At 29.1% G+C, this 13,517-nt stretch overlaps 1 long non-coding RNA gene across 1 annotated transcript; it reads right to left on the bottom strand.

Moving 5' to 3' along the window:
• Window positions 1-6,001: 6,001 nt before the first annotated feature.
• Window positions 6,002-9,451, bottom strand: LOC136999908 (uncharacterized). The gene is made up of 2 exons (XR_010890187.1): window positions 6,234-9,451; window positions 6,002-6,148 (listed from the first exon to the last, which is right to left on the bottom strand). It is a non-coding gene; the product is annotated as an uncharacterized lncRNA (long non-coding RNA).
• Between the last annotated feature and the right edge of the window lie 4,066 nt (window positions 9,452-13,517).

Raw genomic sequence — 13,517 nt, 5'->3', positions numbered from 1 at the left:
ATTTAATAATGTATGCACAAGTTGTTAAAGATGGCCAAAAGTTGTCGAAAACAATGGTGCATATATTACTGAACAAAGATGACTCTAAACATATAAAAATAGTTTTCAATTTTATTATAAAAATTATTACAAATTTTTTAAATAACCTAATATATTTTTATTCTGAATAATGTACTTGTGTTTATATATTTATATATGTTTATATATTTATTTATATTTTTTTTATATAAGAAAAAATAGAAGAAAAAAATATTTAAAAAAAAGATTATACATAAAATAAAAGATAAAACTTGTTAATACATAGAAAAAAAGTATTTGCTGCCGCAGTAAATTTTATATAAGCTATCGTAGCAAAATTTCTTACAGTTGATTATTATTTGAACAGCAAAGAGATTTGTTATAGATAATAATTTTATTTACCGAAATTAGTTTTTAAATCTGCAAATTATATTGCTAATATATAATAAGAAATTTATTTTTATCTTATTATCAAAGTTTGTATTAATAGCGACAATTCATTGCAATAGTAAAATAAATTTATTAAAAATTAATTATTTTGTTGTAACAGCGAATTTTAACTTGTTTTCTCATCTCAAAATTTGTCGATTTTTTGAACAAACCAGATTTGTTGCATATTGAATAATCTGTAAAAGTAGTTACAATAGCGAAATTTTATCGCTAACATATTTAACATGCAATAGCAACGATTATTTTATTGCGATAGCAAAATTCCTTTTCTGTGTGTAAATGTGTACTTTCATTTCTTCCTTCCCTACGGTAAGTGGTTTATTTTTTTATATCTTTCCAGGATTAAATATTATAAATTGGCGTTAAAAAGCAAAAGTAAGAAAATTTTTAAATACATATGTACCACAAATGTATCACAAATTTAAATTAAAAATAAAAAAGAAAATTCTTTTACACAAACGTAAATATATTAATGAATTATGGTATATTTGAAATAATTGATCTAATAAAGAAAGAGTGCATTTTTTATTAACAATTTATTTACAATTTTAAAATATATATTTATTCTTGCTATACGTCAATTTCTTCGCAATCTTTCCTAGCTTACCCATGCATCCGTGGTCCTATGGCTTAACACTAGAACACTAGAACTATCAAAGCGGTCAAAATGACCGGTTTATTCATTTTAGAATAATTATTTAAATTTATATTGTATTTTTTGAGATTTTTTTCTGTGACTTGTGTTGCATTGTGTTAAATAATTTAATTAATTAATGTACTTTTTCTCTTTATCACTTTTTATAAAAAAAGAAAAAAGAAATAGAAGTTGGTATATGTTAATCGTCGGTAGTTCCAGTGTTGATCCCATGGTTGAGCATGGACTTTCGAAATTCGTGGTCCCATTGATGATGGTCGAGCACGGATCTCGAAACATTGATATGATTGAACATTGAACAATGGTCGACTATCAATACAAATTTCGGACGCAACTAGCGGAAACTGAGCCGAGCTCTGCGCTAGCGTCCTGCGAGAAACATCGAGACAATTGCTCTCGGATTTTCGATGCAAATAGCGGTAACTGAGCTGAGCTCTGCGCTAAGCATCACTCGAAAAACGCCGAGGTCGTTATCCTCGGAATTCTCTCAAGTGAGAGATGTCATTTACGTACACGAAAATGCGTATAACGTGATATTAAATCGATACTTATGAATTAAATCGTTAATCGTTAAATCATTATCTCTATCCGCGTTACTCGGTTTATTTGATTTACACGAGTTTTCAGATATCTACATCTTTTATTATAGGTAGAATTTTCTATTAGATAGAATTGTTTTATTAGGTAGGATTTTTGGATAGGCAAGATTAAATAATTTTATACAAATTTTGTATTCTTTTTATTTCTTTACATCGATAAATTTTGAAACTTCTGCTTTGACAGTGAGTTTGCAGTTTGTCGGTGACAAAGATAATGACAAAACTTCGGGTGAGCAAACAGCAAGATTTTCTTTCGAAAAATGAAAGAAATTTTTTGCGCAAATAAAGTATTATATTAAAAGTACAGGCGTTTAGATGTTTAAATGTATAGATAATAACTTTCACGATCGAGATAGTAAAGTTTTCTACCGTTTTATGAGATACTTTGCTCTTTCCAAGTAAAATCTTTTAAATTTTCCATAAATTTTTTAAATGTTTAAACACCTTTATTGACATCTTGATAACAAATAAATTATTATATTAATTTTTATAATTGGAATATTAAGTTCAAAGAAATGATGAAGGTACATCTTCCTTTTATTTAATATTATTTCTATTTTATGTTATTTTGTGTATTGTTTTGGTGAAAAATGAAGAGGGCAATATACAAGGTGTTTCGGTAAAGGTCGGCAATCTCTCGTGGGCATGTAGAACAGATAAAAATAACCTCATAAGTTGCTATAAAATTTTTTTCTACAACGCATCTTCACTGAGATATTTGTTTTCAAAGTTAAAATTTGAGAAGCGTTTTTTTAAAATAACTTTTATATTACTTTGTTTCATTGTCTGTGTGAAGAATTTTAACAGAATAACCCTTCTTATTTTTCACTAATCTTGTGAATTCTTTGAATACTTCCAATAAATCAGATTTGTGTTTTAGAAACGATACAAAACGATATCCTGAATAATCGTCTTTGAATAATGTAAAATAGTTTGCACTTTCAATAGAGGTGCAGGGTCGGAATTACGATTTTGTGGCCCCTAAGCTATGATTTTAAAGAGGCCCCCATATTTCTTGAAAATTTAATTTTTACGATAGTTTGAGCAAAAAAAAAAAAAACCTATTGCAGCGGACTTATAGAAATAACAAAACATAATATACAACAATATACATACTTATGTATATACAAATATATATGTCCGCATTTATTGCAACTCACATTACAAACGAATAGTATACAATATCGGGATCCAATTTTATTTAAAACATTCGTTTTCGTGCTTTTCTTATTGCGAAGTCTGTTACAATATCTTCAAATGACAAAGTTCTCAGTTTATCACTTTCTATATATAAAATACTCAAAGAACATAGTTTTCTTTGCAGCATGCTTGCACGACATTCATTTTTTACTCTTTTCAGCCTGCTAAATGATCTTTCTCCAGAGCAATTACTTATCATTAAAGTTAGAAAAATTCGAAATATAGTTTCGACATTTGGAAAAACTGACTGCACATTATCTTTTATTATTATATTATATAAGCTTTGAAAAGTATAGTCTTTTATTTCAAAATAATTTTTTTTTTATATATAAGTGAAAATGTTTTATCTTTTCGCATAAATTTTCATCTATATCATCAGGGTAATTATTTACTAATACTTTTACATTTTCTGTCAATTTGTTGTCTTTTAGATCAAAATTTAGAAGAAATGAAAATTTGTTTGAAATATTTTCATACACTTCAGCTCTTTTCTGTATATTGGTTTCTAAAGCGTCCATAATAGGGATAAAAGATTTTATTCGGAATCGATCTCTAGGAGAAAGATCATCAATATCGAGTGCACTTTCATCATTAATTTGTACTTTTCTAAATCTTCTTCTTTTCTTTACGTTTTTATAATCTATGTCGTCTTTTAATTTTCTTTCGCATTTTGTTCAAATTTATCGAAATCATTTCTGCTTTTTTTTATAAACTCTGATAAATATGCATACATTTTTGAACATATATTTAATGATGTTTGAGGATCTTGTAATATTTTGCTGGTTTTTTGAAACTCTTCTAATATATTATTATATAATATAAGCATAAACATAAATTCAAGTTCTTTTATTTTCTCGTGAATAATAGATGCTTCTCTTTTAGTTTCGCCATTTTCATATTCATTATCTTGAAATGTTTTCAAAGCATCAATAATTAAATCGTAATTTTTTAAAACTGCTCTTGTAGCCTCAACATTTGCTTCCCATCTTGTATCAGAAAGACATTTTGGAATTTCAGAATTGGATCCCAAACTCGATTTTAAAATAGACCATCGTTTTGTCGAAGCAGAAAAAAATATGTATATTTGTTGCAAAATCGCAAAAAAGTTTACTGCATCTATACAACAATTAACTGCAGCGCGTCCAACTAAATTTAACGAATGTCCAGCACAAGGAATATATACAGCATATTTATATTTTTCTAAAATTTTTTGTTGCATACCCTTATATCTTCCTGACATATTGGCTGCGTTATCATAGGATTGTCTTCTACATTTGTTAAAATCAATTTTACACTCATTTATAATATAATTAAATATCAAATTGGCCAAATTTTCTCCAGAATTGTTTTCTATTGATATAAATGTTAAAAATCGTTCGACGGGATAACCATCATGAGGAAATACATATCTTACAATAACAGTTAATTGATCAATATGTGAGTAATCAGGTGTGGAATCAACAGATAAACTAAAATATCCTGCTTTTCTTAAATCTTCAAAAATAGAGTTTCTTACTTTTTCAGCCATTAAATCAATAATTTCATTACATATTGTTTTAGATAAATATGATGGTTTTCCAGAATTCCCATAACGGCTTATATGATCAGCGAGAAATGGATCAAATTGAGCAATTAATTCTAATAATCCAAGAAAATTTCCATTTTGAGGTGAATCAAATTTTTCTTCAGTGCCCCGAAATGGCAATCCTCGTTCTGCCAACGTAGATACGACTGCAACAATACGTTGAAGTACTTGCCTCCAATATTTTTGTTCTTTTATAATTTGTTTTTCTAATTTTGTATTTAAAGTAGATTCACCTTTCCTTGTTAAATATGTGAGTAAAGCTGCTCTATGACAATTTAAATTCTCATGTTGTTTAATTACAATGGAGTTCCGCCAATCATTAAAGCCATTATTGGCTAAGGTGCAGTTTGAATTTGAAAAAAGCTTGCATACAAAACAATAAACACATCCAGTTGATGGAGAATACACTAACCATTCTCGACTATATTTTTCGCCATTAATTTTTGTGGAATAGAAAAGCCCTCGAGAGCAATATCTTGCTTGATTTTTATATATCTGTTTGGATTTTTCAAATGAATCCTGCCAGTTTTGGCAATCAGCAGGTCCTTTTTGAACCCAAAATGAAATATCATCCTTAGTTAAAGTATTCCATAGACCGACATCACTATATTTTGTATTGATATTTTCTTGAGAACTTCTTATTTTATAGTCTAAAATATTATAATCAAATATAGTTTTCTTTTTTTTTAAACGGATATAGATCAAAGAAATCTTGAATGAAAAAACGAATGCAAATTTCCGTTCTTATATATAATTTTTAGAAGATATGAATACTATAAAATAAATGCAAATATAAATGTGAATAACGTTCAGTTCGTATTTTGTTCAATTTGTTCAAAAGATGATAAAAAAAATATATATATATATATTTGTAACTTATATGTGAATATATCACATATTTATTTGTTATTGTTTGAAGAAAAAATCGTATATTGTTTTTTATTCTCGTGTTTATTATTCATAATTAAATTATTATTATATTGTTATTAATTATTATAATATTATTATTTACAATAAAAATTAAGTATAAAATAAAAAAGTTACAGAATAATGCTAATTGGAAATCATTTTAAAGAAATAGAACAAAAAATCGAATAAATAAAATCTGAATAAATTTAGCGATAATAATTATTAGCTTTGTAAATCATGCTTTTTATAACTATAATAATAATAATTTTTCAAATAAAATTTGAATAGAATGTTTTATTATATTATAAAAAGAATTTTTTTAATTAGGCTCAGTTTTTCAATTAAAACTTTAAAATGGTGATACACGCTTATTTATTGAGCCTTAGCTTGTTCTAGGTGCTATTTATTAATATATTTTACATGTGTTTGTCGTATATCTTACATCTAATTGTCGAACGTTTCGGCACCTTTTTTTGGGCCTTCTTCAGCGCTATAACGGATAAAATTTACATTGTTTTTACTACTGAAAACTTACATATAAATTGACTACTTGTAATTTTTGGGTCTTCTTCTGCCCTATTGCTGTTTTTACTTACAATCTAATTTTTTTTGCGTCTCTTAGTCAAAATTTAAACTGGTTGTTTTTTTTTTTTTTGGTGTAGGTCTCTTTTGTCCATTTTTACGAACTTTTTGTCCACCCCTTGCTTTTTCCTCGTGTGTCAGACATGGCAACTGTTGATTTTTATTTATTGGTTTAATGTTCTTAGTTTGACTGTTCTTATTTAATTAAATTGTGTGTGCTGTTAGTCGTTCTCACCTTAATTCTTCTGACTGTCTGGATTGATTTTTATTGTGACTTGTTACTTTTGGTGTTGTTCGTTTCTTACTGAGTCGTCTTGTCTTGAGAGATCGTTACTGATGGTATGATTATTTGTTGATTGGAGGGAGTGATCTCAGTGTAGGTAAGTAAGTATTTGGTAGGAAATCCGTATCACTCTGTTTATTTATTGCTTGTGTGTGTCTTTTTATGTGTATCATTTCTGATATTAACCGTTTTCTGTATGTTGGTTCCTTGTCTAATATTTTAACATTGTCCCATTCAAATTCATGGTTATACTTTATTTTATGTTCTGATATTACTGATAGTGTTCCCGTTTTTTTATTTATATCTTTACGGTGTTCTTTTATTCTGGTTTGTAATTGTCTACCTGTTTGTCCTATGTATGTGGCTTCACATTGACTGCAATTTATTTGATATACTATGTCATTTTGTTTTTTATGTTCTAATTTGTCTTTACCGGTTTTTATGTATGTATTTAATTTATTGTGGCAACTATATGCGGGTGAGAATCCGTGTTCTTTGATTTTCTTTTCTAGTTTTTTTGTGTCATTTTTCATGTATGGTATAGTGAAATATTTCTTTTCTTTTTCTTCTGTTTTTTTGCTATGTTCTTTGTTTACCGTACTTTTTTTGTCATTATTATATTTGTTAATCCTATTTCTCATGTTCTCGAAAATAAATTTTAGTGGGTATCCGTTTTCGAGTAATGAGTTTATTGCTTTATTGAGGTTGCTCTTGTGAAATTTGTGATGTGACAATGTTAAGATTCTATCTGTCATATTGCTAATGATTGCTCTTTTATGTTGTATTGGGTGGTTTGAGTTAAAATTTAATAATCTGCCTGAATTTGTGGGTTTTTGGTAGTGATTGAAAATTATTTCATTTTGTTCTGTTGTAATGAGGGTGTCTAAAAAACTGATTGAGTTGTCTGGTCTTATTTCTATGGTGAATTTCAGTCTGTCTTCTATTGAGTTGAAAACGTTCAATGTTTCTTTGAGTTTGTCTGTTCTTGTTGCAATTAAGATGTCATCTACATATCTTATGTATATATTGGGTTTGTAATTTAATAGTTTAATTGCTGTGCTTTCTAAATCTTGCATTACCATGTCTGACACGATTGGTGACAATGGTGAGCCCATGGGTGTGCCATAGATTTGTTTATATATGGTGTTGTTGAATGTGAAATAAGTGGAATTCAGTATTAAGTTGATTCCTATTAAAAATTCTTTAAGTGGTATGTTAGTTTTTTCTTTTATGTGGTCCCATCTTTTGCTGATGCTTTCATTAACTTTTTCTATTGGTATGTTTGTGAATAGTGATATTACGTCAAATGAAGCTAAACTATGGTCTGTGTTAAATTTTTGTCCTGTTAGTTTTTTTACTAGTTCATAGCTATTTTTTACTACATTTTCTGGTTTAGGGATGTTGTCGTTCAGAATTTTATGTAAATATGTTGCTATTTTATATAGAGGGCTATTTATTGTAGATATTATGATTCTGAGTGGATTTCCTTCTTTGTGAATCTTTGGCACACCATATGCTCTCGGGAGAACACCATCGGTTTCTAATAGACATCTGTATGTTTTTTCATCAATGTATTTTTGGTTTTTCCATCGTGTTAGTACGTTTCTTAAATTTGTCGTTAATTTATTTGTTGGATCTTTCTGTATTGTGTTGTATGTGTTTTTATCATCTAATATTTTTTCCATATCTATTATATATTTTGGTTTATCTATTGCCACCGTGGTATTCCCCTTGTCTGCTCTTGTAAATATTATATTGGGGTGTTTTTCGATGAATTCTTGTGTTTGTTTTTTATATTTGATAATTAACTTTTCCTTGTGGTTTATTTTTTTGTTATTGTTCCATATGTTATTTATTGTTTCTATGGTCTCATTTCTCACCACACTCTGCAATTCTTCGTCTTTTCTTTCTATGTTTCTTTCTATATTTTTGATGAGTTCTATGGTATTTCGTTTTTTATCGTAATTCGGAAGATTGAACTTTTCTCCTAATTGTAATAAATATTGTACTTCTGTAGGTATTTGTGTTTCTGTCAGATTAATAAACCATTTATCTTGTACTTTGTGTAAATTGTTGTTATTGTCTATATTGAAATTCATAGGTGATATGATTTGTTCTACGTTATTATCTTTGTTCTTATTCTTTTTTGTATTGATTATTATAGGTTTTATGTTTGACTTGATTGCAGAATGTCGTTGTGAAATGAGCCACTTCAAGTAGTCAATTTATATGTAAGTTTTCAGTAGTAAAAACAATGTAAATTTTATCCGTTATAGCGCTGAAGAAGGCCCAAAAAAAGGTGCCGAAACGTTCGACAATTAGATGTAAGATATACGACAAACACATGTAAAATATATTAATAAATAGCACCTAGAACAAGCTAAGGCTCAATAAATAAGCGTGTATCACCATTTTAAAGTTTTATTATATTAGTAATTACAATAAAATTTGCATAATTACTATATTGTTTGACATTTTTGCTTTTATTGCATGTAAATGCAAACACTAACTTTAATTGAAAGCGAAAGTTAACAGATGAAAAGAAATGAGTAAAGCATGAACGTGGATATGCCTATTTATTCGCATTTATATTGTTTGTTTGTTGTTTATTTTTTAGTATATAACTATCTTGAGAAATAATAGGAGAAACAGCTTCTGTTCTGCAGTCTGCAGTTTCAGAATTAGACGCAGTATCTGTAGGAATATTTGTAGACATATCTGTAGAAATAGTTGGTACGTCAGGTTGACTCCTAATAAATAAATCCTCCTTCATGTATTCTCCTTCTGGTATTTTAAAATAACTGTTAATTTGAGGTAAATTAGATAATTTAGCTTCTAATAACTTCTTCTTCTTCCTCTTTTGATATCCACTTGCAAAACTTCTTTTCATTTTTAATTAAAAATTTTAAATAAAACTTGAACCAGCACGGAAGTAAATCAGAAATAAACTGTTGTCTACGTCAGAGAAGCATTCAAGCGACCTAGCTATTCTGATATCGGAGACAATTGAACATAAAAACAATTGCAGGTATGGTACGTCAGACCACAGATGTATCATGCCGTCTTCATAGTTACAAATAAAGAGTTTCCGATATATGTATATACAGGGTGTCTGGCAATAATCGCCCCACCGGTCATATACAGGTAGAGGAGGTCAAATCGAGTAGAAAAGTCCTTTATTTTTTAATTTTCATAATAAGTACTGAGTAATTAACGAAAAAAGATCGGCGAATCCGCGCGAGGCAAAGCGCGCGCGGTGAGAAGGATCGTCCCACTGCTACGCGATCACTAGGACACAAGGATCTAGCGTTACGCGCCGCTCGTATGTTGCCATTGTCATTTGTAGAGCGCTCCTCCCAACGCTTCATCGCGCGCCTAGTGATCGCATAGCAGTGGGATGTCCTTCACCGCGCGCGCTTTACTCGCGCGGATTCGCCGATCTTTTTTCGTTAATTACTCAGTACTTATTATGAAAATTAAAAAATGGTAAAGGACTTTTCTACTCGATTTGACCTCCTCTACCTGTATATGACCGGTGGGGCGATTATTGCCAGACACCCTGTATATCTATATTATATATATATTTTTTTTAGCTATAATAGGAAAACCCGAAAAAAAGAAAATAAAAGAAAGGAGATATATAATTTTGTAATTTACGGCTTTTCGCAAAAAAATATTGTAATAAATTATTTTTTGTTGTGATAAATATAAAAAACATAATTGATAAAAAAGGCTATAACAATAAAAAATAATTTTTTATTATTTGAATAATTTTTTGCTGTTATTATTTTATTAACAATTTTATTAACAAAAAATACATTTTTTTTTATTTTTTCTATATTAAGGAGGCCTCCTTATAATGTGAAGCCCCTAAGCTGTAGCTTATTTAGCTTATGTGTAGATCCGGCACTGTAGAGGTGACTAATATTGGACCACATAAATCGCTGAAGATTCGTTCACAAGGTTTTCCGTGCATGTAACTTCTTGTTTTTGTAAAAGATTGACAATGCTGTTTTTCATATATACATGCTTCACATAAAAATTGATGTTGAGAAGTAAATTTTATTTTATTCAAAGCTCCTTCATTGATTAATTTTTATAAGGAACGTTGATTGATATGTCTTTCATGCCAATCTTTTATGCCATAGTTTAAAATCATTTTTCTGGACGGTATTTACTTCAAGATTCGAAATTGTTCGAAACTGCATTATTATTCTGTTAAAATTCTTCTTTTACAATCTTCATTTCTCTCTTTGTAAGTATTCCTTCAGAAAATAAATTCTTCTTTAGCTCTGGAACATAAAGTACATTTTCAATTATTGAATCATGCCATTTATTGTTTATAAGTTTTTGAATTTTAATTATTCCAGTTCCTTTGACGTCTAATTGTCGATTGTCTCCAAGTGAAACTTTTACATTTTTCATTGTTTCATCAAGTGTATTAAAGAAATCACGACGATATGACATATGTTTTGAAGATCCACTATCTATAATCCAAGCATCTTCAGTTTTAATATGCATATCTTTTTCTTCTTTACTTACAGTAAAAGCTGAAAAATTGCTTTGTTGTTTTTCTTTCGACGAATCTTGTTTAGTTTCACGTAATTTTTTCGAAACCTTACATTCAGATGCATAATGTCCTTTCTTTTGACAATTATAGCACATAATTGGATTTCTTATTAAATCCTGATTTTTGATTCTTTGAAACTTTATCGCCTTCTTTAGTTTTTGACAATGCGATCAATGCATTTTCTTTTTGTTCGTTGGAAGTTAGAAAAGCCTCTTCATCTAGTAAACGTGTTGTCAAATTAATAAGTGTTTGTTTATCTTCTGATGTAGATAACCAAGCTTGTCTGAAGTTTCTATATTTAATTGGAATAGTTCCGATGATTTTCGTGATAATTGCTGTATCACTAATCAGTTCACTAATAGTCCTTGATTTGACGTGCAAGATTTTCAACTTTTGTAACGTGTTGCAAATTGCGACAGTGTCTGTTGAATTCATTACATATTGATGAAAATGTTCATGCACTAACATTTTATTCAATTCACTTTTCTGCTCATAAATTGAATCTAATTTGTCGACTATTTCTTTTGAAGTCTGACAATTTTCGATTAAAGTGATTTGAGTAACCTCAAGAGTAGATGTGAGAATGAACATAGCAGTTGCATCATCTTTTAACCATTCTTGTTTTTCCGCAGGACGATCATTATTCGGTTTTAATGCAACTCCTGTCGCAATTTCATAAAGTCCTTTTGCTCTTAAAGCACATTTTATTTGAAATTTCCATTGATGATAACTACTTCCATTAAATTTGATAACATAAAGTGTTTTTAATTTCTCTGCCATTTTCTTTAATTTAATTTTGATTGAATGAAACAGATTCGACGATTTACAATTGAGTCACTTTAGATGAGAAATAATCCACTATCTTCTCACTTTTTTGAATTCGTTTAGACAATGTTAAAAAATGTTTTTGATAATCAATGCGCACGACGCACTCGATTGCGCACACGATTTAACGCGGAAGATCGATTTACGAAAACTGATTTCGCGGACTTATTATTTCACTAAGCCACAGTTTACCAACGTTCTGTGCCCATTACCTTTTGAATCAAATGTGAAATAATATATATTCGATCGTTTAACCTTTTTAATTAATCAATTGAAAATACAAAGATCATGAGAAGAAGAATTATTATTATATATCGTAATCAAGGTGATAACAATATTTCAATAAATATGTTTATAGTGAAAATAAAATAAGTACTTGATTTTAAATGTAAATTATAATAATTTACTCCAATACTTTCTAAATATCTACCGATATTAGAAATATCTTTCTAAATATTATAGCTATTGATTGATAGCTTTTATTGTTATGAGCTTCCGCGTTCAGGATTTTCATTCCGGTGTTACTTATTCTAATTACGTTTTACGTATATTTAGATATGTTTATTATTAACGAATCGTTTTAGATCATTTTATTAGCTATTGCTAAAATTATATTTTTCCAGATTGCAAGGTATTAATAATTCTTAAATCAAATAAAATCAATAAGGAGCGTAAAGAGCCACAATGCTAGATTTTCGTGCAAAGGTTATGATATATTCATTAAAAATGTTTACAAACGTTTCAGCCTGCCATCAGGCCTTCTTCAATGTACAAAATAAGAAACAATAAAATATAAAATTCGCCCGCAATGATTAAATAATTAAAAGATGTAAAAGACGTATTTGCAATCCTTTATCGACCATATTGTTGTTCGTTAATAAATTAGATAGGACTGCAATAGATACAAAAAAATACAATAATAGTTAAAATAAATAAAATAAAAAGAAGGTAAAATTAAGAAAAAAGATAAACGTACTTGTATTAATTACATGATGGAGAAGCGCTCGCCCAAGTAGAAGGAACGAGATGGAAAAGTTAAGACCAGATGTCTTTACATGTTGAACTTGAATATTTTAGTGATCGTAATTTGTTATTGGTATCGTAATTGGTTGTTGAAATTCAGAAATTCCAATTGACGGTAGAAAGGGAGAAAGGGGGGGAGGGGAAGGAGTCAATAGGGAAGGAGAAAGATGGGGGTAAAAGGAAATTGGTAGAGGAAAAAGGAGGAAAAAAAAATTTATAGAGGAGGAATTAAATTAATAATCGGGAGATAGGCATCAGGTAAATGATCCGTGTCGTTTTGATTATTGAGCCCTGCATTTTGTCTTTTAATAAAGACCATTTTAGAAATCAGTCTTTTCGGATAAGAGGGTTCACCGTCCAATATCTTAACATTATTCCAATCAAAATCATGGGAAGAATCAATTCTGTGTTTGGAAATGACAGAAGAAGAACAGCTCTTCTTATTAATGTCGTTTTTATGTTCTTTTATTCTGGTGTTAAGTTGTCTTTTCGTCTGTCCAACATAAGTCATATTACAATTAATAATTCTTCCCTCCCATGGGTACACCTTGTCGTGGTGGGAGGGCTCAGTATCCTTCAGGATGGTGGTTTATCCTTAAGGATTTAAAGGGTAAACCATCCTGAAGGAGAAGCTAACGTACCCTCGACACAGCATTGCCACGAGTCGATCAATGGCTCTTATGTGGCGAGCGCATGTAATGCATTGAAATGATTATAACAATTGGGCCCTAGCGAATCATCTTTAAAGTGATTGAATTTATTTAATGTAATGTAATATTTTACTTTTACAATAATAATATTTTATTCCTTGAAAAGCA

This window comes from Linepithema humile, chromosome 5, assembly GCF_040581485.1.
Source record: "Linepithema humile isolate Giens D197 chromosome 5, Lhum_UNIL_v1.0, whole genome shotgun sequence".
NCBI classification, from domain to species: Eukaryota; Metazoa; Arthropoda; class Insecta; order Hymenoptera; family Formicidae; genus Linepithema; species Linepithema humile.
Note: the sequence above shows the minus strand (reverse complement) of the source record. Positions and strands in the feature narration are given on the sequence as shown.